Source organism: Muntiacus reevesi, chromosome 4 (assembly GCF_963930625.1).
Source record: "Muntiacus reevesi chromosome 4, mMunRee1.1, whole genome shotgun sequence".
Taxonomy (NCBI): Eukaryota; Metazoa; Chordata; class Mammalia; order Artiodactyla; family Cervidae; genus Muntiacus; species Muntiacus reevesi.
Window position 1 is genome coordinate 148,436,271 of NC_089252.1, and position 25,157 is coordinate 148,461,427.

General features: G+C 50.1%; 1 protein-coding gene across 1 annotated transcript in view; it reads left to right on the forward strand.

The window, feature by feature from the left end:
• Nucleotides 1–4,120: 4,120 nt before the first annotated feature.
• Nucleotides 4,121–25,157, forward strand: part of VDR (vitamin D receptor) — a 57,831-nt gene continuing 36,794 nt past the window's right edge. Inside the window, exon 1 of the mRNA XM_065934544.1 lies at nt 4,121–4,191. The gene's annotated coding sequence lies outside the window, so the exon portion shown is untranslated. The remainder of the gene's footprint in view (nt 4,192–25,157) is intronic.

Sequence of the window (25,157 nt, forward strand, 5' to 3'; positions counted from 1 at the left end):
GACAAAAATTGTTTCTTACTATGAGTTGCAGTTAAAAATTTGATAAAACTATCCTGGGAAGACCCTTTTGTTTGGGTTACCTTTACTGCTTACAGTTTCTTCCATTTATTCATTCCATTTTCACCATTTGGAACATAAACAGAGAGAACAACCCTAACATAGCTTAGCAAAGATAAATAAGTTCACCTTTCTGGACTTATTTTTCTTTTAATCTATAAAACAAGAGAACTAACTGGGATGACCCGGTAGCTTTTGTTTTTATGAATCCATTACTCTGTGTCTCTCTGATGTTATGGAGTTTGCTGAAAGTGAAAAGTGTTAGTCACTCAATCGTGTCCGACCCTTTGCAACCCCATGGACTGTAGACTGCCAGGCTCCTCTGTCCTTGGAATTCTCCAGGCAAGAATCCTGCAGTAGGCAGCCATCCCCTTCTCCAGGGGATCTTCCCCACCCAGGGATAGAACCCGGGTCTCCTGCATTGCAGGCAGATTCTTTACAATCTGAGCCACCAGGGAAGCCGCAGAGTTTTCTGAGTGAGTGTCTTTCCTTCATTCCCAACATATCCATAACCATAAAAAATATTAAGAAGAAAAAAGGGCACTAAAAAAGGGAAAAACAAACAGCTAGACTGGAGTGCTCCAGAGAGGGCTCAAAGGGCACAGTTTTACCTGGAGAGCAGCCTGGAAGAGGGTAGGGCCTGGAGGGACAGATGAGAGGAAGCAGTTCCAGTATTGGGGGACGATAAAAAGAAATTGGTTAGGGATGGGGCTAACGAGTGCACCAGGTGGTGCAGTGGTAAAGAATCTGCCTGCCAGTGAAGGAGATGCAAGAGATATGGGTTCAACCCCTGGGTTGGGAAGATCCTCTGGGGTAGGAAATGGTAACCCATTCCAGTATTCTTGCCTGGACAATTCCATGGACAGAGAAGCCTGGTGGGCTACAGTTGATAGGGTCATGAAGAGTCTAACACAAGTGTGCATACACACAGACTAATGAGTACATGTGCTGGGGAGTGTGATCACATGGCTAATTCTGCCAAACCCAGAACCTCTGAGTTCTCCAAGGCTGGGTTATCTGGTTTGTGGTCCAATAGATGAAAAGCCTATAGACCTTTTTTATTTTTTTTTGAGAGGCAGCATGGAACCATGGAATGTACAGAGAGATTTGAGTTCAAGTGGCTCTGTCACTCCTTAGCTCTAAGAGCTCGGATGACTCGGCACATCAGTGGTACCATGGAGAGAGTATTTTCCAGCCGGCCGGACTCAGAATGTCATGATGAAGATCAAATGAAGAGCTGTGAAAAGACACTATCAATTACTATGGAACCCTTAGTACTCATCTTCTACCACTTTTTGATAAGGTTTTTCTGAAAGAGATGGGAATACCAGACCACCTGACCTGCCTCTTGAGAAACCTGTATGCAGGTCAGGAAGCAACAGTTAGAACTGGACATGGAACAACAGACTGGTTCCAAATAGGAAAAGGAGTACGTCAAGGCTGTATATTGTCACCCTGCTTATTTAACTTATATGCAGAGTACATCATGAGAAACACTGGACTGGAGGAAGCACAAGCTGGAATCAAGATTTCCGGGAGAAATATCAGTAACCTCAGATATGCAGATGACACCACCTTATGGCAGAAAGTGAAGAGGAACTAAAAAGCCTCTTGATGAAAGTGAAAGAAGAGAGTGAAAAAGTTGGCTTAAAGCTTAACATTCAGAAAACTAAGATTATGGCATCTGGTCCCATCACCTCACGGGAAATAGATGGGAAGACAGTGGAAACAGTGTCAGACTTCATTTTTTTCAGCTCCAAAATCACTGCAGATGGTGGCTGCAGCCATGAAATTAAAAGATGCTTTCTCCTTGGAAGGAAAGTTATGACCAACCTAGATAGCATATTAAAAAGTAGAGACATTACTTTGCCAACAAAGGTCCGTCTGGTCAAGGCTATGGTTTTTCCAGTGGTCATGTATGGATGTGAGAGTTGGACTGTGAAGAAAGCTGAGCACCGAAAAATTGATGCTTTTGAACTGTGGTGTTGGAGAAGACTCTTGAGAGTCCCTTGGACTGCAAGGAGATCCAACCAGTCCATCCTAAAGGAGATCAGTCCTGGGTGTTCATTGGAAGGACTGATGCTGAAGCTGAAACTCCAGTACTTTGGCCACCTCATATGAAGAGTTGACTCATTCATTGGAAAAGACCCTGATGCTGGGAGGGATTGGGGGCAGGAGGAGAAGGGGACGACAGAGGATGAGATGGCTGGATGACATCACCGACTCGATGGACATGAGTTTGAGTAAACTCCGGGAGTTGGTGATGGACAGGGAGGTCTGGCATGCTGCGATTCATGGGGTCGCAAAGAGTCAGACACGACTGAGCGACTGAACTGAACTGAACTGATTTCAAGATGCCAGGTTCACCTGTCTGGCCAAATAAGCACTACAAAGTGACTTCTGAGTGATTAACTTCTTCCAGAGGCTCATGGAACTTCCTGAGGGTGTTTCAAGGTGTTGGTTGTTACAGGTTTCCTCTTAAACTCTCTTGCCCATGAGAAAAGCTGCTAGCTTTCCCATGGTGCTCTGGGCAAGGGGATCCTTTCCTTTGCTTTCATTACAAGCAGGGAATCCATCCATCAGGCTGGCAGAATCTTCCAAGGGGCACTTCCTTTCACCTGTTTTCTCAGAATGGATAGCCCATTCCCCAGGTCAATCAGTCTGTGTTTCTTCTATATTTTAAAATTTTTCCCGGGAAAAAGTGTCAATAATATTCTCTTAATGAATTGTTTCAGTGCTTAGCAAACTTGACTATTCAAAGATCCCTTTTTTCAAAAAAAAAAAAAAAAAAAAACAAAGATCCTTTTTTCTTTTTAGCCTTGGTCCCTTTCTCTTGATCCAGTTATTGAGAGTTTGAGAGGGCCTGGTTATCCTACAGCCTAGCATAACTGTTTCATAAATGGATGAGGCCACTGCAGCGACAGACTTATTGAGCTTTAGAACTGCCCCTCATTGCATAGCTGTGTAATGTTGGGCAAATCACTTAACCTCTCTGTAGCTCAATGTCCCACCTATTCAGCTTGTCCCTCTGAGCCATGGTTTCCTCCTCTGTAAAAGGTGAATGGCAACATCTTCCCTGCCTAAAGGGGGGTACCATCTGGTGGATGACTTCCTGGACATCTCTATTATAGAACATTAGGTTGTATTTACTATTTATACATTCTCCCACTGGACAGTGAGCCCTAAGGAGGGAACCACATCATTTTCGGCGCTTCTCTAGCAACTACAGCGGTGGCTAGCACATAGCCATTCACATTTTCTACGGCGAATTTTCCGCATCCACCTACAATTCCAGGACTCAGATGTACTTTTCACCTCCTTCCATCTCTTCACACCAAGGTCGCATGGCATGCTTGGGTGGGTGGTGGTGGGGCTCAGGGCCCAGGGAACCTGAGATTCAGCTTGCCTGGATGACGTTCGCGCCGGGCCAAGTACGTGGTCAGCCGTAGTCACGCCTGAGGGGACATGGAGTAGGGATGACAGTGCAAGTCCAGACTTGACTTCGGCCCTGTTTTCCTTCGCTCTTTTAGTGTGTGGGATCGGGCTGAGCTCCCTGGCGCTCGGCTGGAGTAGCGCGACGGCGGCTGGTCCCCAAGATCCCCCTAGAGCGTTGGGAGAAGCGCTTGTGCCGGCTGCAGGCGCCCCTGCCCCCCATCCCGAGACCAGCAGACGACGGAGACGTCCTGGCCGGGTCACCCCAGGTGGGGGTGACGCACCTGGAGGAGGCGTCCGCAGAGAGTTGGGTAGAACCACGACAACGGGAGGAGAGGGGAACCATCACGAATTATTGCAGGCAGACTCGTGGATCTGCACATGTATAACCATCGAAAGCTCTCGCTCACGGAGGGCAGAGCTTGCCTGGTCCCATGGACGGCAGTCCTGGACAGGCTATACTGGGCAGGCTCCCAGGAGAGAGTGCGGTGGTTGATTCCGAGTCAAGATGGTTGCAGCGCGGTTGCAGCGCTTGGCAAGTGAAGACCGGACCTGTGGGTGGGGCCGGGGCGGGGGCGGGGCCCGCGGGGGCGGGGCGCGCGGGGGCGGGGCCAGGTGCTGGGTTGCCTCCGCCTGTCAAAAGGCAGCCGCGGAGCCCGGGGCGCCGGGAGCTCTGAGCAGCGTGCCCACCCGCAGGAACAGGTTCGCACCCGGGAACGGTGGGGCTGGGGGGTCCCAGGATCGGGGTTAGCCGGCGCAGGGTTGGGGGCTTCGGGAGTTCCGGACCTCAGTGCCCCGGAACAAGCACTAGACTCTGGGCAAACTTGGCGACTGAGAAGTGGGCTGTCGTGCCGTAAGGCTGGGGCACTGCGGGGATCCTGAGGTCTGAGAAAGAGCCGAAGCTCGTGCCAGGCTGGCACGGCGAGCGGCGAGCTCCTCGGGGCTCAAACAGCCGAACGCAGAAATGCTCCTCCGGCAGGGTGCTCCGCACTTGAGCAGTAAGAAGCGTTTGCGTCCTTCCCCAGTCTGGGCGCCTTGGCGTGAGCGGGAGGAATAAGACAGGGAAGGACTGGCTCTCGGAGATGCTGAGGTCTTCTGGGGGGTGGGGTGTGTGTAGCCTTGTTATCTTGTAGGGCCCATGTATGGTCACCTGCGATGATGGAGTTGGATCTTTTAAGTGGAGTTTTTTCTTTTTTCCTTGACTTAAAAACAAAACAAACCAAAAAACCCTACCGATTATTTTAGACCTGGTTGACCCTAACTCACTGGACTTACTTTTTCAAGAAAGCCTTTTCATAGATGTCCAGATGAACTTGGGAGACAGGCATCTAACTGAGGAGGGGGCTCAAGGAGTAGTTTCTACTGGAGGAGTGAGGAGCCCCACATCTGTGGGTGGTGGGTGGAGAAGGTTTCAGGGGAAGTATGTAGGAGAGAACATCATATCGTCTCCAGGCAGCAGTTGGACACTGTCCCCTCCCCACCATGGATGACTGAGACGGAGACCCAGGCTGCCTGGGGCTGGGAGAGCCCTGGGTCTGTGAGCCCAGGCCCTTCCCGCATCTCGTCCTCTTCTCTCTTCCTCCTCCGTGTGGTGAGTGAGTCAGCCTCCTGTCTGGGCTCAGTTGCAGCCAGAGGGGCCAGAGCCCAGGCAAGCAGTTGGGCAGGCATTTTCTGGGCATTGCAAAAGCTCTCCTGGGCAGAGTTCAGCTCTGCGCCATCTCCCTGCTGGAAGCCGGTGGTGGCCACTCCTGAAGGGGACATAGCACAGCAGTGATTATGGGATGGCTATGCTATGACTCCAGAGTGGGTTGACAGTGAAGGGACTGTGGTTTATGGTAAATGCACATCGCTTATTCTCCTTGGATCAGGAGGTGCATCCCGGCACTGCAGACTTTTCCAGCCCCTCATTCCATGTTTGCCTAGTGATCTCGTTAACTGCCAGTGTCTTAGTGGGATGGCTATGCACAAGAAATCAGGGAAGATTCTGGGAAGAGAGAAGCCACGGTGTTGGCAAAGCTTTTGAGTTGGGCTGGGAAATAGGGGTGGTTTGCTGAGGTGGAAATGGATTATCTGGACACTGGAGCCTCAACTCTATAAACCAAGAGCGTCATGTTTGGGGGAGACCTTCCCCATCGCATCCTTGTCAAAGTTCTGGAGGAGATTCTAGGTTCTTTTGAAATGGTGTCAGACCAAGAGGTTGTTACTAAGACTTCACATTTCTCTCTGACTTTTGTTTTGGGTGCTTCAGATCCTTGGGCAGAAGTAGGAGCCCCAGAGCTCATTCCCCACCACCACCTCAGTAGCCTCCCTGGACCCATTTGAGGAGAATCCACAGCCAGGCCATGGGACTGACTCAAACTGCAGAAAGCTGGGGAATTCGCAGTGTGTGCTCTGGCTGGGTCCCATTGCTTCAGTTTGGCTGTCCCTCGTCAACCACGACTTGGACCCTTTCCAGGGTAATGGATAAGAAAGGAGGAAAGAGAAAAGGCATAAGAAAAGAGGAGAGCGGAAGAAGGGAAGAAGAGGGCTAGGAAGTTTTTCTGACTCCTCACAGCTCTTCAGCCAAGGCTGTCACTTTATTTGAATAAATATTGTAGGAAGTCTGATGCTGTGTGAGGTGCCCTGATTACTTGTGTTTGTGATTTCTCCGTCTTCTTTCCCTATTTGACCTCAGAATTAATCTCCTTTGGAGAATGAGTCCCAGAGGCAACACCAAGAGGTCTTCTTGAACTTCCACCCTTTACTCCCAGAGCAAATAGCCAGTGCCAATGCTAGTGCCTTCCACATTTGGAGGAAAGCCTGGGTCCTCATGGGCCAGACCAAGACAGGAGAAGGACTTGCAGTTGTTCATTTCTTTACCCCACATCCTGAGAAGGCAGCGGCTCTCCTGCCTGAGAACCAGAGTTTCTCTACTAGAAACTGGCTGGTGCCTACATCCAGCATGTGGGTTCCAGTGGCCAGAGAGCCAGAGTCATGAGCACCTGGAGGTCTGAGCTAGGATGGCTCTCCAGGGTGTTGTTAACAGGATGAGCTATAGGAGCTCCAGCTTTCCATTTGTCACTGTTTATGTGGGCTTCCCTGGTGGCTCAGATGGTAAAAACAAAACAAAACAAAACAAAAAAAAACCACCTGCAATGCAGGAGACCCAGCTTCGATCCCTGGGTTGGGAAGTTCCCCTGGAGGAGGAAATGACTACCCACTCCAGTATCCTTGTCTGGGAAATCCCATGGACAGAGGAACCTGTGAGCTACAGTCCTTGAGATTGCAAAGAGTCAGACATGACTGAGTGACTAACACTTTCACTTTTCTTTCATGTGTGTTTTAGATGCAGGAAAGGACAAGTAAGCAAATGATAAGATTTGCTTCAGAGCTTCTTGTGTGCCCAGCATGGTCCTAGGTCCTTTGAGGGACGACAGGGAGCAGAACCCACCAGACTGGGCCTCCTCCCCCCAGATGGTCTGAGCCCAGGCTGGGCAGTGGGTCCTGGGCTCTCCCTCCACCATTGTCCTGTTCTCAGGGGATCCAGCTGGGCAGAAGCCAGCCTGGCTCTCGCTTGGGACCGGCATGGTCTTGATCCTTCTAGTTACACTTTGCTCTGATTCCCCATTGACCTTCTGTGTCAGTCCCCTCTTGATGTGCTAGAGAGAGTGACTGTATAATTTACTGCCCAAACTGGGAGCAAAAGCGGTGAGATGAATCGTTCTGTCAGGACAACAGACATAAACCAAGTTGTTCAGGACCAATTGGAACATTAAGGCATTCTAGCGAACCCCACCACAGACCCGGTGGAGGTCACAGTGTTGAAGGAAAGACAGGTGAGTGTGGGTTTAATGAGGAGAAGATGGGGGTGGGGCTAAATGATGAAGGGAACTTGGGGGTAACCTGTAATGTGGCGTCTCTCCCTGAGGGCTGCACTGTTCCTCGCTCCCCTCTCTCAGGACCAGCGTACCGTTCACTCCCTTTCCCTTCCCGGTGACTTTCCTACACCCTTGACTTGTGACCGGCCTCACCTTTGGTTTTCCTGCTCCACCCCTACGTCAGACAGGGACAGGAAGGCCTGCCAACTCCCCTTCGGGTGCCCCTGGGGGAACTGGGAGTTATCCTGGAGCCGAGACCCAGCCTCACGCTTCCTCTTCCCTCTTTCCCCAAGTCTGCAGCCTCTTCATTCTGTCCGTGCATCTTCCCAGACCTCCGAGGGCCATGCCGCCTGGCAGGAAAGCTCAGCATTAATGCGGGTAGACAACCAGAAAGGGAAGGGTAGTGAAACCTTGCCCATGTGGATACAGAGCACACGTCACTTGTAATCAGGTTCCCAGGAAATTGTAAGTGAAGCGGAGGTAGGAGCTGAGAGAAGCCACAGAGCAGGAGATCGAGTTGGGTCCCCCGGACGCTGGAGTTTGACTCTCAGCAGGTCTGACTATTGGGGAAATGGTCCAGGGTGGGGACAGACTGTTCTTGCTCAACCCAGACTAAAGGCGTCGGTGGCAGCTGCTGCATCCTGACATGGTGACATGTGGAAGAGAAACCGCCTTCCCTTCTGAGTCCTGTGTCCTTGTGGTCCAGATGTTCAGGGTGGGTTCCCTGGAGAATCCCCAGAGGTTCAGCCTGAGAGTGACGGGGACATGGGGGTGGAGCCTCCTTGATGACTGTGTGCGATGACTGTCTACTGTGGCAGGAAGGAAGTCATTCTCATCATTGGCAAATGAAAAGGGCACGTGAAGCCCTCTTGGGAAGTCTTACCCTTTGAAACAACTTGTGGGGAGGGGAGAGGAGAGACCTTCTGAGGTGGTAGGGGTGGCAGGCTGGTAGGTACATGGCAGGAGCCAGAGGCAGAAATAGCAGACTCTCGAGGAGTCTGAGCGTGTGTCATGCCTTTGCAAACCTGCTGGGCAGGTCCTGTGCCAAGGAATAGACTGAGCAGTGTTCCCAGAACCAGATGCCACACAAAGTCCCCATTCTGCACAGGGGAGAGCCCTGGTCCTGGGCAGGGCGTTGGCAGCCGCACTGGCGGGAAAGTGGAGCGTGGGCAGCACCCAGGGAAGCTGCTCCTCTCACTGGCCTTCTGAGGACAGGTGTGACTTTCCAGGCCCCGTGGGGCACCCACGAGGCCCAGAGCTCTGCTCGTGAGATGCTCAGCGTGTGCCACCTGCTGGCACGGAGGCTGTAGCTCTAGGAACAGCGACTCGCCACATGCTTGGCTCCATGGTTCCAGGTGGGGCACGGCTGCCCAGACCGGCCACAGTCTGGGACGTGGGAACCACAACCAGGTTCCATTTACAGATGGGAGACCAAGGCTCAGGGAGGTGGAGCCGAGGTGACACAGCTGGTGAGTGGGAGAGTCCGGACCCGCACCGGGTCTGTCTTAGCCTCCGGGCACCCTGACACCTCTGGTCTCAGCAGGCGGCCACAGGCATTCAGGGCCTGCCTTGCACATCGTACGTAGGCCTGCAGAAATGTTCCTGAGTGGCAGGTTTGGACTTACACATCAATTTGAAGGAGGTGACCTGGGAGTGAGTTCAGTCTGCTCAAAGGTTACTCTGGGGACAGTGGTCTCTCAGAAGAAGTCCCCCTCTGCTAGACCCTCAGGCCTTGTGCCTGTTCCATTTGCTTGGGTTCCTTAGTTGGGTAGAAACAGCAGACAAGGACCTGTGTGAGGAGATTACATGGATAAAACAAGACTTGGATGGTCTGGAAGGCAAATAAACTCAATTTCAAACTAGTCACTTTATTGATGACCATCTAAATGCTAAGTCTACCAAGGAAGAAGAGGCCATTGTCCCATAGGTCAACTGGGAGGTGGTTTACCTCTTCCTCTCCTGGCTATCCCTTAAGGAACACTCCTGAACCTACACACCTGGAAATAGAATTGGATTCCAGCCTCATCTGACAGCCTCTGCCAGACACTGTGCTGATTACTCTCCTTGTCTCCTTTTGTCTTCCCCGCTTTTCTAGCTTTTCTTTGGGTTACTAGTTACTAGTTACAGTTACTAGTTACTAGTACAGGAAGCCCCCTACATACTAATGAGTTCTGTTCTGAGAGCACATTAAGTCCGATTTGTTTGTAAACCCAACAAAGTTTGCCTAGGTACCCAACTAACCACAGTCAGCTATATTGCACTGTACTGTAATAGGTTTATAATCCTTTTCACACAAATAATATATAAAAAACACAAAAATATAAAGAAAACCTTTTTAATCTTACAGTGCAATATCTTGAAAAGTACAGTAGTCCAGTACAATGACTTGCTGGCATACAGGGACTGGCATCACGTGAACAGGCAAGAAGAGTTACCAATTAGAGGAGGGAGAGGAGGTGGGAGACGGCAGAGCTGAAGGATCATCAACAATAGGAGATGGAGGGCAAGCTACAATTCCAGTCAAGCCTGATATGACTGTATATGCGAATACACATTCTAATCTTTGAAGGTTCGTAGGTAGGGGACTTACTGTATTCTCTCCAGCATGTATATGGAAAACCAAGCTTTAACATAAAAATGCAGTAACCTGCCCCATACTGTAAAGTTCACCCATGATTACCGTTCTATGGGCTTCTCAGGTGGCACTAGCGGTAAAGAACCCTCCTATCAATGCAGGAGATGTTAGAACCTCAGGTTCAATCCCTGAGTAGGGGAGATCACCTGGAGGAGGCCATGGCAACCCGCTCCAGTACCTTGTTTGGAGAATCCCATGGACAGAGGAACTTGGAGGGCTACAGTCCATACGGCAAAGACTCAGACACGACTGAAACGACTTAGCACGCACGCAGGCAGGCTACACTGTGTGCTGGTGTTGGGCCTGGCTGTGCAAACCACTCCAAGCACCGGAGCCTGGAGATGGTAGGAAACACTCAACCTGACCTTCAGTGGGATTCTCCGAGTTTCTTGGTAAATGACTGAAAGCTCAGGTAGTGTTATTAGCAACCTTGTAGGACAGGAGAAACACTGGATTTGAGTTAGACACACTTGGGTTTAAACTCTGGCTTTGTCACTTTGTAGCTCGTGACCTTGGGCATGTTTCTTGACCTCTCTGAATCTGTTTCCTTTTCTGTAAACTGGAATGAGAGTAACTCCCTTGCAGAGTCGTATGAGGATTACAGATGATACAAGCCAAGCACTCGGCACGAAGTAAGCCCTGGAAGGGAGAGAGTGTGCAGACACTCAGTAGATGTGTGCTGAGGTTTACCTGCCATGTGCCAGGCACTATGCAAGACACTGGCAATTTAACAGTGTGAAGGAAAGACTCTTGCAATTGTTTTAAATTTACTAGACCAGAAACTTATCATTGTGAGAGGACGTTTTAGAAGCCAGGAATGGCTAGACTCCGACTGAGTAACTCAATTTTGTCATTTCTTAGCTGATGAGCTTAGAGAAGTTGTTTAGCTTCTCTGAGGCTCAGAGTCTTATTTTTTTTTTTAACTAAATGTATCATATATACAAGAGTACAAGTAGTCCTATGTATAGATTAAAAAATAGTGTAATATATGTGGTACCTACCACCCAGGTTTGAAGTGGAACAATTTCAGAACCTTAAACCGTAAAACCCACTTTCTTCTTCCCTTTTACATCCTCTTCCTCACTCTCCCCCACAGCGAAACTAATATGAATTTTAATTAATGTGTCCTTGCTTTCCTTCGAAAGTTATTATCTCTGTTTGTTTTACAAACAATGCATTGTTCAGCTTTACGTCTTTTGAGTTTACATACATGTGTCTTATCTGTGATGCACTTTTTTCACTCAGTATCATGTTTCTGAGATTCATCCATGCCAAAGCACACAGATATGTTGATTAGTTTTCACCAGAATGTCGTACTCTGTTAAGAATATGCTGCAATTTGTATCTTTCCTCTTGTTGATAAACATTTGGGCTCTTTCCAGTTTGGGGCTATTATGATCAGCTAATACTGCTGGGAAGATGCTATGGTTGTCTTCTGGTGTCTCTGTAGACATTTCTCTAGGGCACATGGCATTCCATGTTTGGCATTACTCTACAGCACCAGCTGTCTTCCACAATGGTTGTACCAAAAACACTCCTTTAAGTAGTAGATAAAGGTTCCTATTGTTCTCCATCCTTTTTAACACTTGGTATAATCTTCATTTCTAAAAGGAAGAAGTTACACTAGGTGAGCTTCCAAAGTCCCTTTCAGCTATAGTAATTGTTTCATTTTCAACCTAAGGGCCTGGTTTCTGGCTTATGCATATGCTTGTCTGCTGTGTTGTGCACAGGTGGTCCTGTAAATGCCACAGCCTGACTCCGAGAGCCCCGTGCAGGGTCCCCAGGTGCAGCTGAAGCCCTTCCTCACTGGGCTTCCACCAACAGTGGGGGACGGATCCAGCGGCTCCACATCCTCCCCACCACTTGGGGTTTTGTTCACTTCAACCAAAGACTGATATTGGGGCTGAGAACATACCAGATGCTCAGTTAATACCTCCTGAATTGCCTTCCTGCCAAGTGGGTTGGGAGGAATGGATATTTTCCCTGAGCATTGATTTTAAGAACAAGACGTGGAAGTATCAGAATCAGTGTGTGCTAGCTCAGCAGAGCACATAGGGCTGGGAACAGTGGTGGGATTTATGAGTGTCTCAGGCTTCTTGATCACTTAGACTCCAAGTGAAGTGAATTGAAGTTAATAGTCTCCACTGACCAACCGTTCAGAGTCTGGCCTTGTTCTTTGACTCTCTAACTTGTCTGAGTGGAGAGCAGGGAGTATCTGGAAGATGAATTGAAGAGAGCAGAGGCCATGTGGAAAGGAGCAGAATGCCCACAGAGAACCCCTTCCCCTTCCAAGGGTTGAATATTTTGCCTGGGGGAGGATGGGAGATGTACTTAGTGTCCTGACAGCTATATAAACAGCCAGCTGCCCACCCACCCAGCCACCCACGGAACAAAAGAATGTGGCTGGTTGGGCAGTTGCATGGGCCACCCCAGCCCGCAATCCTATAATTACCCATCCAGTCTGTGCCTGTCAGCTCCAGGGGCAGGCGGGTGCGTGTGCCCTGGCCTCATCTTGGTCACCAGGCCCAGGCTGGGCTCCGTGGCAGGGCCCCCGCCTATCCTCAGCCACCCCCACTCCCAGCTCTCCCTGAATGTCTCTACACCAGCCTTTGACCCTTTGGAGTCTAACATATTATATAATAGCTGATAATCATAATAAACCAAAAGGTTACTATAACTTAATACGTTCCAGGCACTGGGTTAAATGTCTTTCATGCATCTTCTCATGTATGCATCTCAATAATCCTATGAAAGGTAATATTGTTATCCCCACCATAGAGATGAGGAAACTGAGTCCCAGGAAGTTAAGGGGCTAAATTTCTTGCCCTAAACCATCAAACTTCCAAGTCAGAGCTAGAACTTAAATTCTGGTCTTTCTAAGACCCGGCGTGTGGTCATTCTTCCCCGGCCCACTACCTTTCCTGCACAGGGTCCTGTCTCCCCAAGCCAGAGGGCGCTCAGACTCCCCCATCTCTTCCCCTTCCCTCCCCTCCCTGTCTGAGGAGGGCTGGCAAGAGGCAGCAGGGGGTGCCAGTGGAGGGTGAATGGGACAGTTCCAGGCTGGCCAGGGTGATGCTGGAAAACACCTTCGGGGCAGAGTTCTTTGTTCCAAAAGACTCTGAATTTCCGGACTTCTGCCAGAGGCGGGAAGTTACTTCTGCCCAGCCTATCTGGCAAGCGCGCCAACTTCTTGGGCGCCCTGTTAAGAAGTGGGGGATGGGCTGCCTCAGGTAAAATTCCATTGTAATGAATGCCATCTGAGATCTGAATGGCTTTGTTGAAATGGAATTGTGCTAACCTGGGTGTAGACAAGAACTCATATATGAGAAATTGGAGGTGAAATGGAGTTAATTTCCCGCTTAGTGTCTCTCAATAAGGCTCTGGGAGGGTGTAGAGCCTAGACAGAGGAGACTCAGATGCATTCCTGCTCTCCTTTGAAAGCCACGCTCCCCAGCAGTAGGGCAGGGCTGGGAGGGGACGAGGCTATGACTGTCCAGTTGTCCATTCCCCGCATTGTGCTGTGAGCCCTCAAGAACAGATCTGAATCCCATGTCCGAGGTGTCATCACTCCACACGACACTTAAGATAACTAATTGTTCACAGATACGCTCAATAGTTTATTGGGTGGAAATGTTTGTAGGTAGACAGGGTCCCTTAAGCTAAACAGGACAGTTGAAGGACTATTGCTTCATGTGACTAAAACATGAGATGAATCCTTCCATGTATTGAATAGTTTGCATAATAACAAACGCTAACACTTACTGAGAAGGAGCCAGGGACCAGGCGCTGTGCTGGGCACTTTTCAGGCATCGTCTCATTTCATCCTCACAGACAAATGAGGTAGGCATTGTTATTTTTCTCATTGGATAGGTGAGGGAACAGAAGCTTAGAGAGCCCAGGTCATTGGCTCTGGTCACACCGCTGGCAAGGAGGGAAGGCAGGGTTTGTACCCAGGCAGGCGGCCTGGGCTTCCCTGGTGGCTCAGATGGTAAAGAATCTGCCTGCAATGCAGGAGACCGGGGGTTTGACCCCTGGCTCTGGAAGATCCCCTGGAGAAGGCATTGGCTACCCTCTCCAGTATTCTTGTCTGGAGAACTCCATGGACAGAGGAACCTGGTGGGCTACAGTCCATAGGGTTGCAAAGAGTTGGACACGACTGAGAGACTAACGCACAGGCTGCCTCCCAGAAGCTCTTTGCTCAACTGTCTCCCTGACCATAGAGCTCAGCTGTCACTGGGGGCTGGTTCCAGGGACCAGGGCCAGGTGGGTAACAGCGAGTGCAAACCCTGGTGGGATGGAGTGGAGGGCACAAGCCTGGTCTAGAGAGGCAGCCCCACTTCAGGCCAGCAGGTTGCCTGGAATTGCAGAACACTGTGGCCAAAATGTCCCTTTTTTTTTTTTTAATAGGAAGCTGGTCACCCAGATTTTTTCCAAAAGTGAAATCTCTCTATTTTTTTTAAACATTGACAAGTGACTTAAAAATGTATACTCACTGGTGGTGATGGGAGGGGGTGACAAACCGAACTCATTCACGGTCAGGTTTAGTTTCCTGTGTATTCTCTGGTAGTTTCTTTTAACAGATGACTGTTACCTGGAGGGTGACTAGGAAAGCCCTAATATGCACAGAATTCATTACTAATGCCATGAGTGATCTCTCTCCATGAGTACAGTCCCATTGCATGAAAATATTTCATAAAGCAGAGTGCTTCTTTCTGGAGAGTAATGATGAAATCTTTCCATCTGATAGGCCTTGAATGAATCCTCCCCTTTCCTCCTTATCTTTCTCCCTCTCTCCTTCCTTTTCCCCTCCTTCCTCCCTTACTGTCTTCGCAGTCAGATATTTTCCTCTTGATGTTAGAAGGAAAGTTCAGTGTAGAGAAAAAACAAAAGTTTCCTTTTCTTAATGGTCAAAGAAAAGATCTTGAGGCCAAAAAAAAAAAAGTGGCATCTTGGGGTTGGGCTTGGCAGTCAATGACTGATGCTTATCAAGCCTGGTCTGAAACCCTACCAGCACTGCGGGCTCTCCCGGGCTGTGAGGATGTCACGCTGCTTGCTCTCTTGTGACCTCAAGGAGAAGGGCTCACTCTCCACATGTTACACTTCAGAATGTTTTCACAGCCTTCCACTGTGCCCCTGAATTGTAGGCCTCCTCCCCCTCTTAAATACCTGGGAGAAGAATTGTAAACTAATAACCAACATTGGTATGGAATATAAGGGCTTTTGTAACATATGTTTGAATCTCAGCTGTTACAGCGCTCCTGTAAGATAGGCAAACAGATATAGAACCCCCTTTTTGAGACTTGATAGAGTAGCAGTTTGTGATTTTTTTTCCCTTCCATTCCATAAGAGAGCAGTAGCCTTGGAGGCCTGAAACCTGGAGTGTAGGAGCCCCTGGCTCCCCCAGGCTTCCCTTACTGGCCGCTCTCACTTCTCACCTGTTATCCACAGGTCGGGGGGTGTGGTAGGTGGGATAGCCAGTAAGTTCAGAGCCCTGACTAAGGTCTCCACCTCCCTGAAACTCCAGCCCCATGGCATGGGCATGGGGAAGGCCCTAAACCAATGGATGGCCCGAGGCCAGCCTCCTCTCCACGCCTCCCCCCACTGCCTGTCACCTTGAGCCATTGTTCCCCAAGCTGGGCAGAAAATAGCTCACTCAAGAGAATTATTTTTGTCTCTGTTAAACTTCAATCCTCGGCTACTGATGAGCCTGGCTGCAGAATTGTTTTTCAGGCCAGGAGGAGTTCTGGGAAAAGTGAGGGGTTGGGGAGTAAAGGGGAAGCAGTGGTTGGAGGGGTGCCACCTCTCCCCCAAGGGGCCATGATGAGCACAAGCACTGGTCCTCTTCCCCAGGACGCTGCCCATTGGGCGGCCTGACTAGTGGCCGACAGTCTGCAGCCTGCCCAGGCGGCTGGATGCTGTTTCACTCATGGCTCCTTTCACCGAGTGCAGGCCCTGAGCAGGTCCAGGGATGTTTGCCTCCGCCCGAAGCAGTGTTGAGTGAAGGCAGTGGAAACTCTGTTACATGATGGAGGTCCAGGTGGGCAGCTGGGGGGCTGCAGACGGCTGACTGCCAAGGAGGGAAAGAGGTTTTTGCATTGGAGACCTGGGCTCAGCTCCTCCCATGCCCTGAGGCGGCACTGAATGGCACAGTTCAGTTCAGTCGCTCAGTCGTGTCCGACTCTTTGCGGCCCCATGAACCGCAGCACGCCAGGCCTCCCTGTCCATCACCAGCTCCCGGAGTCCACCCAAACCCATGTCCATTGAGTCGGTGATGCCATCCAGCCATCTCATCCTCTGTCGTCCCCTTCTCCTCCTGCCTTCAATCTTTCCCAGCATCAGGGTCTTTTCAAATGAGTCAGCTTTTCACATCAGGTGACCAAAGTATTGGAGTTTCAGCTTCAGCATCAGTCCTTCCAATGAATATTCAGGACTGATTTCCTTTAGGATGGACTGGTTGGATCTCCTTGCAGTCCAAGGGACTCTCAAGAGTCTTCTCCAACACCACAGTTCAAAAGCGTCAATTCTTCTCTGCTCAGCTTTCTTTACAGTCCAACTGTCACATCCATACATGACTACTGGAAAAACTATAGTTTTGACTAGATGGACCTTTGTCATCATACTAATATCTCTGCTTTTTAATATGCTGTCTAGATTGGTCATAACTTTTCTTCCAAGGACTAAGCGTCTTTTAATTTCATGACTGCGTCACCATCTGCAGTGATTTTGGAGCCCCCCAAAATAAAGTCTGTCACTGTTTCCACTGTTTCCCCATCTATTTGCCATGAAGTGATGGGACTAGATGCCATGATCTTAGTTTTCTGAATGTTGAGTTTTAAGCCAACTTTTTCACTGTCCTCTTTCACTTTCATGAAGAGGCTCTTTAGTTCTTCGATTTCTGCCATAAGGGTGGTGTCATCTGCATATCTGAGGTTATTGATATTTCTTCCGGCAATCTTGATTCCAGCTTGCGCTTCATCCAGTCCAGCATTTCTCATGATGCACTTTGCATATAAGTTAAAAAAGCAGGGTGACAATATACAGTGTTGACGTACTCCTTTTCCTATTTGGAAGCAGTCTGTTGTTCCATGTCCAGTTCCAACTGTTGCTTCTTGACCTGCATACAGATTTCTCAGGAGACAAGTCAGGTGGTCTGGTATTCCTCTCTTTAAGAATTCTCCAGTTTGTTGTGATCCACACAGTCAAAGGCTTTAGCATAGTCAATAAAGCAGAAGTAGATGTTTTTCTGGAACTCTCTTGCTTTTTCAATGATCCAGCGGTTGTTGGCAATTTGATCTCTTGTTCCTCTGCCTTTTCTAAATCGAGCTTGAGCATCTGGAAGTTCACGGTTCACATACTGTTGAAGCCTGGCTTGGAGAATTTTGAGTAATACTTTGCTAGCTAGTAGTAATACTTTGCTAGTGTGAGATGAGTGCAATTTTGTGGTAGTGTGAGCATTCTTTGGCATTGCCTTTCTTTGGGATTGGAATGAAAACTGACCTTTTCCAGTCCTGTGGCCACTGCTGAGCTTTCCAAATTTGCTGCCATTTTGAGTGAAGCACTTTCACAGCATCATCTTTCAGGATTTGAAATAGCTCAACTAGAATTCCATCACCTCCACTAGCTTTGTTCATAGTGATGCTTCCTAAGGCCCACTTGACTTCGTATTCCAGGATGTCTGGCTCTAGGTGAGTGATCACACCATCATGGTTATCTGGGCAGCACTGAATGGCACTCTGTGCAGCAAATCAGCTCCATCTTGGCCCCAGGTACCAAAGGAAAACAAGGAAGAGGAAGAGGGCCAAGGGGCAGGGTTGGGGGAGTTTTAGTTTGGAGAGAGTTCAAGGGTTAGGACAAAGGCTGCTATTTCCTACCACTTTGTGGCCCCAGGGAAGAATCCTCCAGTGGTTTGGCCTGAAACAGCGAAGCAAGAGGGTTATCTTCAGTGATAGCTCTAAGGGCTATCAGCAGTGAGCGTGGACTTCTGGACTTGGGGTATGGACCGGCAGGTGCAGGGGACTTCCTGCACGTGTCCATGGTGCAAGTTGTGTGTGACCATCATGTGTGTGTGTGGCTGATGCCCTTAGAGAGATTCCTGGGAACAAGGAAGTGACCTGTGGACTAGGAGGCAGGCGTGGACCGAGCCGGCTGGTGGACACAGGTCTGGGGACTGGTCGGCTGTGAGATAAGTCAGGTCTCCCTGTGCCTGGCAACCGTACCTGGCTGCCCTGGACAGATTGATGCATTAAATAAGGATTGGCTGGTGATATGCCGCTGAGCTGTTCACAGCTTCCGTCTGCCCTTGTTGAACCTTTTCTTCTCTCTTTTGCCTTTCTCTCACATTTTCTTATTTAGCTGGACTGGATTTTCCAGAATTCTCCCCTCTACCTTTCTTCTCCCACACAATTACTGATGATCTTCTTCCCAGGGCAAAGCGCCAGTGCAGGGAGGCCCGCTGCCCAGCTGACCCAGGGGTCCATTCTCCATGAACCATAGAGTAGGAGGCCCGTTTTTACTTCCTTCACAAAACTCAAGGTCAATTCAGGTTGGAACGGGAATCTGAATGGAGTCTGAAAGCCTTTGGTTGCAAAATACCACTGCAACAATTTAAAATTCCTGGTATTCAAGAGTCAGCGGGTTTACTAGAAGAAGTACTCAGTAGTGGAGAGAATGGAATTTACTTCCGACTGAAATGAGTGTAGTTGGTTGGTTTCTGTCTTCCTGGTGCCCCCCACCCAGCCAACCAGCCATATAGAACTAGTTTCTCTGCCTCCAGCATGCTCTTTCCGTTTTGCCTTGGAGACTTTGCTCATTCGGTATCACCTGTCTGACCTGTCTCTACCCTTTCACCACGATCATGTTAGAACTACGGTCCTTCCTGTCTCCGTTGGGAGGCAGAGAAGTGACATCCTCTAAAGAGCTTCTCTGCCTCTCCAAGACCAGGCCAGGAGTCCCCGCCCCCCCACCTGCTCCCATCACACCTGTGCTTACCTGCATTGCAGCCCAGATCTGAGTTGAAGATTCCTATCTTTTTCTCCCTGTAGACAGTAAGCTTCACGAGGTTGGGTCTCTGTGCGGCTCACCATGGTGTCCCTGACTCCTTGTGTAGAGCTTGCCGTGTAGCCAGTGCTTAAAACCAGGCAAGGGTCACCATCAGAGATAAGGCATCAGAGACCAGAACCAATGGCCACCACAGTGTGAAACCAAGAAGAAATGCCAGGGCCTCCCTGGTCCTCCAGTAGGGTCCCCAAGAAGAAGTCTACACAGCAGGATGGCTGCAATTCTGACCAGACTGAAACTCTGGAAAAGCTCTCTGGAGGACATCACTCTACATGAGAACTGAGGAGCAAGCTGGGGGTGACTAGGTCTGCCCTTGAAAGTAAACGGGAACCTCCCAGCTTGGCCTCTTCCTGAGAAGCCTCAGGAACACAGGAGGAGTGTTCACCTCCTCGCGAATAATGCTGAAGACAGACAGGATGTCCTTGGGTAAATGAGGCTTCCCTGGTGGCTCAGATGGTAAAGAATCTGCCTGCTAATGCGGGAGACCCAGGTTTGATCCCTGGGTAGGAAAGATCCCCTGAAGAAGGGAATGGCTACCCACTCCAGTATACTTTCCTGGAGAATTCCGTGGACAGAGGAACCTGGCAGGCTACAGTCCATGGGGTTGCAAAGAGGCAGACATAACTGAGCAACTAACACACACAAACATGGGACTCGACATGGGTCTCAGAGAGAGTTACCCAGCCGTGCCCATCTCAGAGAACCTGAGGGACCTCGTGGATTTCTGACACAGGCCTCAGAATCTATAGTGGGATCAGTGCATGGCTTTCCAGGGCTGCCAAGAGCAGGGGGCAGTCAGGAGTCCAGGCCCACTGAATCAGAACCAGCCCAGTGCCTAGGTTTGGGGCCATGACAGAGCCACTGGCCTCTGCAGCCTTCTGCTGCCTGCAGAGGGGCAGGAGTGAGGGGATAAAATGCCACTGCCCTGAGAACACACAGGAGATGCCATGGTATGCTGAGCCAGTGTCCCACCGTGGACAGAACAGATGCTTGATAAGCCCTGGACGACAGAGGAGGTAGGAGAGAGACTCGGGGTGAGAGAGGAAAAGGGCCGGCGATGAGCAGAAGTGATTAGTAATTGGTGGCACTTTGGTAGCCACAGTGTCATCTTCTCTGTGGAGGAAAAGTCCAGATGTGTAGCTCAGCTTCTCTGCTGGTCAGGGAGAGAAGAGAGCAACCCATTCTCCCCATCCCTAGCAGCCAGATTTTTGGGAGCCACAGTCAATGGGTGGGGTGGTCAGTTTTTTCCCAGTTAAGAAATGTGCCTTTCTGGGCAATGTTTGTTTGGGGTGGGGCTTTGGGGATCGACAGCAGACTTCCTGACCTCTCTGGGTCCTGAATTCTTCGTGACTGTACTAACAGTAACTACTGTAATAATGAGAGCAAACATATAAAACTCTGGTGTGCTGGGCATCATGCTGAGTGCTGCGTGGAGAACTTGGTCCCCATGACCGGCTGAGACCTGGGAGCGCTCAAGTCTCTGTTCGTAGATGAGGACACGGGGAGGGGCTCTGGGGGAAGCGGGACAGTAGTCAGGTAGCCAAGGTATCAGGCTGGCCGAGTGGTTGTGGAGCTGAGCAAGGGCTGTGACACCAAGGATCTGGAATATCTTGCTTGGAGCTGGCAGGACCTGGGACTTGGGTACTACCTTTCCTGCAGTGCAGGAAGAGGCTGAGTGATGCCGAGATCGCACTGATCCCAGAAGAAAAGCTAGGAAGACCACTCGCTTCCCCTGTGGTGGTCTCAGTTTTCTTCTGCTAGGAAACCAGAGAGATTGAGCTGCAGCTACGCACGGGCTGGTTCCCATGCTTCACTAGTCACCGTCACTGCCCACACTTTCCGGTAGTTACCTGGAGAGCAATAATCAACCCAGAGATCTTGTTGACAAAGCTGAGGGCTGAGTTTCCACTGGAAAAAAAAGCAGCTTGCAGGAATAATTGTTGTTGATAAGAAGTGGAAACATATCTAAGTAAACTATGAATCTCCTGTTCTACTGCCTAGAGCCTCATGGATTCCTGCCTCTGGGTTCTGCTCAGCTCCAAGAAGCTGCCAGTTCTCCCAAGAATGACAGAACAGTCTGCCAAGAAACAGTCTTGATGAATGGCCAGTAGAGTGGGTGTCTGTGGCATGGTTTCTGTGGAGTGACCCGCTACCCCTTGACCCTGTAGGAGTCAGTCAGTCCAGAGTGAGGGGTAGTCCCCAATGAGTTAATTAAGAAGCACTTTCAGAAGAAAAATTATTCCTGAAACCGCTGGGTCATCAGCCACTTAATTTACCATGCTTCAGTCAGCCATTAAACAGTCTGATCCACCTCAACCTTGTTCCTAGAGCCGCAGTGCTCAGGGTCAGCCTCCCCTGGAAATAGCTAAGCCTGAGACGGAGGTGGCAAGAAAGTCTGGAAAGGTTATATAGCTACTCACACTCTTCCATAGGCCCTTTTCTTGGGCTGGAAGCTTCTTTCCAGGTGAAGGCCAAGGAGGCAGATACTGTCTGCACTGACCACCTTATTCACTGCCCTGGTGGGAATCATGACCATACCTGGGATGTGTATGAAGTCTAAATCAAAATGAAATGTAGCCAGGCTAGCTTCCTCTGCTTCTCCCCCTGAAACCTCACTTGCATCATAAACTTTGCAGAGTTTTTCTACTTTTTCATGACAATTTTCCATCAGGTGAGGAATGGGTTACTTTTTCTACTGTGTGTGGTGGTGTCATATGGTGGCCCTGTCGACCCCTCCTCAAGAGACCGTGTGGGAATGGCCTGATAGATTCATCATAGATGGCTATGAAGAGCCGGTCTAGGTCCAGTAGTTGAAAATTATTGGGGCTCTTTCATCTGTGCATAATGAAAAACCTTCTAAGCATAGAGCCATCCCAAGAGAATGGGTTGGCCTGGGAGATAGTTCTCCAACAGAAAAGATATTTAAATACAGGCTGGAATATTATAGAAGGGATTTAAAGTGGTTGGACTAGGTGATGTTCAGTTTTCTTTCAATCTTGAGATATTCTGAGATGACTGGTACCCTTTGGGTTTTACTTTGGACATTGTAGTCTGCAGAAAATAATTTCCAAACGCTCTCACCATATTTAAAATGTGTGTGTGTGTGTGTATGTGCAGGAACTGTGGAGACGGTTGGGGAAGAAGGAGTTATGCCGAGTTCTAATTCTGCAGTGCACCTTCCTCTCCCCTTGCTCTCATGTCCACTCTGTTCCCTCTGAGCTTCTTCCAGAAGGCAATGCTGAGACTGTTCTGGAAAAACAATGTGGGTATATGTTGGGGATGGGAGAGAAGGAAGAAAGGGCATGACCACAACTGGCCATGAGACTAAACTGAGCCTAAGTTATACTAGAATAAAGAGATGGCAAGTAAAAAATTGGGTAGGTCGTACAGTGTTCAGCACTCTATGGGCAGAGTTGCAAGGATGATGAAATGAAAACAAGAAAAGGGCGTGCACGCATAAGCCCATGTGCAATTGTGGCTGGCGTGTGCAGAGGCTCATTCCCTCCAGAGACAGCCCGATGTGTGGTTGACTCCATGTGTGCCAATTTTAGGAAGAGGAGGAATTTTCTCCCCCTCTGCTGGGAAATCACATAGCTTTCCATTTCTTTCTAGAAGGAGAGGGAGCTCTGAGCTAATGTCCACAGTTAGAAAGCCCATTCTGATCAGTCCATTCCCAGCGCAGCTAAGCAGGGGGCCTGCTGCTGGGCTCCCAGCCCTCACAGGACCCTTGCAAGGGGCCACATCCCTCCTGTTCTTCCGGGGCCTTAGCATCTGAGGGCAAAGGGGCCTCACCTGTTCCTGGGAGGGTCAGGGAGAGAACTCAGTGAGGGAATTTCATTCCTGACTGATCTTAAAAGCCTCATTATGGTGGGAATTCGGCCTGGGAGTTGCACACTTTCAGACCTGGAGAAGACCTTAGAGATCAGACCTCTGTCCACTGCTTGCTCCCCCCAGAGTCACAGCTTTGCCGCCCTCAGGAGTCTGAGGAGGTCCAGTGACTGCAGCAGAGTTAAACCTAGCCCAGCGGCAATTTGATCCTTGTCTTATGAGGGCTCTGCTCCAGATGACTCTGCCGCCCCAACCCCAGACGACTGTCCTAAGCGAAACTCTGCCTGGGGGTGTCCATTCAGCAGAAGCCGCTGGAAGATGGGGTGCCTGCTATGTGAGCTGCCAGGCAGACGTGTGGGAGAGGCGGTGGTTGTGGCTTCAATGACTGGAAGGAAACATGTTATCTCCTCATTTCTTGCTAAGGCAGGGTCAGACCTGGGGTCAGACTCAGGCAGGGGTTTTGATGTGGGATGCCGAGCCTGGAGGAGTGGAAGCCAGGGGCTTTCTGCACAGCTGAACCACTCCCCCTCGGCTTCTCTGAGGCTCAGTGCTAGGGGCATGAGTATTTTAAGGTAGGGGCAGGAGGGGGTGGCTTTGGGGACAGTCCCAGCAAAGGTAGTGGGATGTTCTCATACTCAGAACATGAATTGGGAGTGGGGGTTGTATGATGTGGCAAAGATGGTAGTATTAAGTTGTTTTTTTCCACTTGTCCTTTTTTCACCCTGTGTCTTTGCCCCACTTTCCGTGAACTTGGACCTACAGGACCATCTTTCCTACAAGGACCACCCAGTAGTGCAAAGTTGCCTGGGAAGGAGAGCTCCACCTTTTGATTGGGGTTTTCCTGGATAAGAGGAGTTGCCAGGATGAAGAGAGATCCTGGTTGATTTGGGAGCCTTGGGAGGAAAAGAGCCACAACATTCTTCCGTGGTGACCTGGGGATGGTCCTGTCTGTTCGTCCCTGACTTTGTGGAGGTGAGGGGAGTCCAGGGCTTAGGGGGAGGAAACCACTGAGCTATGTCCCTTAGGAAAGGTGGCAGAGTGGAGATGCGGGGCTCAGCTGCCTCGGTTCAAATCTGGGCTCCAAAGATAATCATCTCTGTGCCTCAGTTTCTCCATGCCTAGAGGTTGTTGTGAGGATTAAATGACTGAGTACACAAGAGGAATCTTGAGCAGGGCGGGAGTGATTACTAGCACCCCTGCCAGTGGTTATCACTGGGCTGGAAGAGTGGGGAGGAGAAGACAGCCACCCTTTATCGGCCATTGCAGGCAGCCCATCCTTGCCTGGTCCCTGGCTTCACTGCTGGCCTGGCCGTGGGACCCTGGGCAAGTCTCAAAGTGCCCTACTTGGAGTTTGGTTTTGCCATCTGTAAAATGGGACTGCTCTGCATCTTGCAGGACTGTTCGGAGGTTACATGAGATCCTAGGTGGGAAGCTTAGCAGTCTGGCATATGATAGATATGCATCCACTTTCTCTGTAAGTTCAGGGATGGCGAGCTACTTGGATCTCAGATCTGACTTCTGAGTGTCTTAGGGGCTGAGGGCAGTGGTCCTTTCTATACCCAATTGGCCCTCACCTCAGACTTCTTGAGGAGCAACCCAGGAGTCTGGGAGATTGCCAAGGCCGTGGGGCAGGATCCTGAAGAGCCTGGTTGGCTGGGGGCCTTGGGCAGTACCAGCGGAGGGAGCAGAGGAGAGCCTGGGGGCAGTGGCAACTGTCTGCGCCCTGCAGGTATCCCTCCTCCACCCACGGTCCTCGGGAGGGGGTCAGCCATGTCCACGTTATCTCAGTAGGGTCCACTGACACTCTCCTCGCATGTTCCTTGGGGGCACGTGGGTCAGGGGGCTGGCAGTCCTAGGACTGAGCCCAGGTCTGGATACGCCTTGGGCTCTCCCCGCCCCTGCCTAGTCGAACCACTAAGAGGCAGAGAAACAAAAGCTGAGGGTCTGAACCTTCCCCATGGTGGGGGGTTTGCCTTAAAGGCCTTTCCAGGGCTCAGGGTCAGACACCTGTGTATCTATTATCTCCCAAGCTACTTCCCATTGGTGTCAGCAAAGTAAGGAAGAGTGTGTGTGTGTGTGTGTGTGTGTGTGTCTGGGTAGACAAGTAGCGCTGGGTGTGGGTGAAAGTGGGAAGGGTGAAATTCGACCAGCTCCAGCTTGGTGACCCATCACACCACTAAGACCCAGAGTCTGGACACCAGAGTTAGCCTACCTTCAGCCTTCGCCAAGGCCGGGGGTGTTGAGCATGTCTGGGAAAGAGCTAAAAGTGGCAGGAAACATCCTGTTTGAAA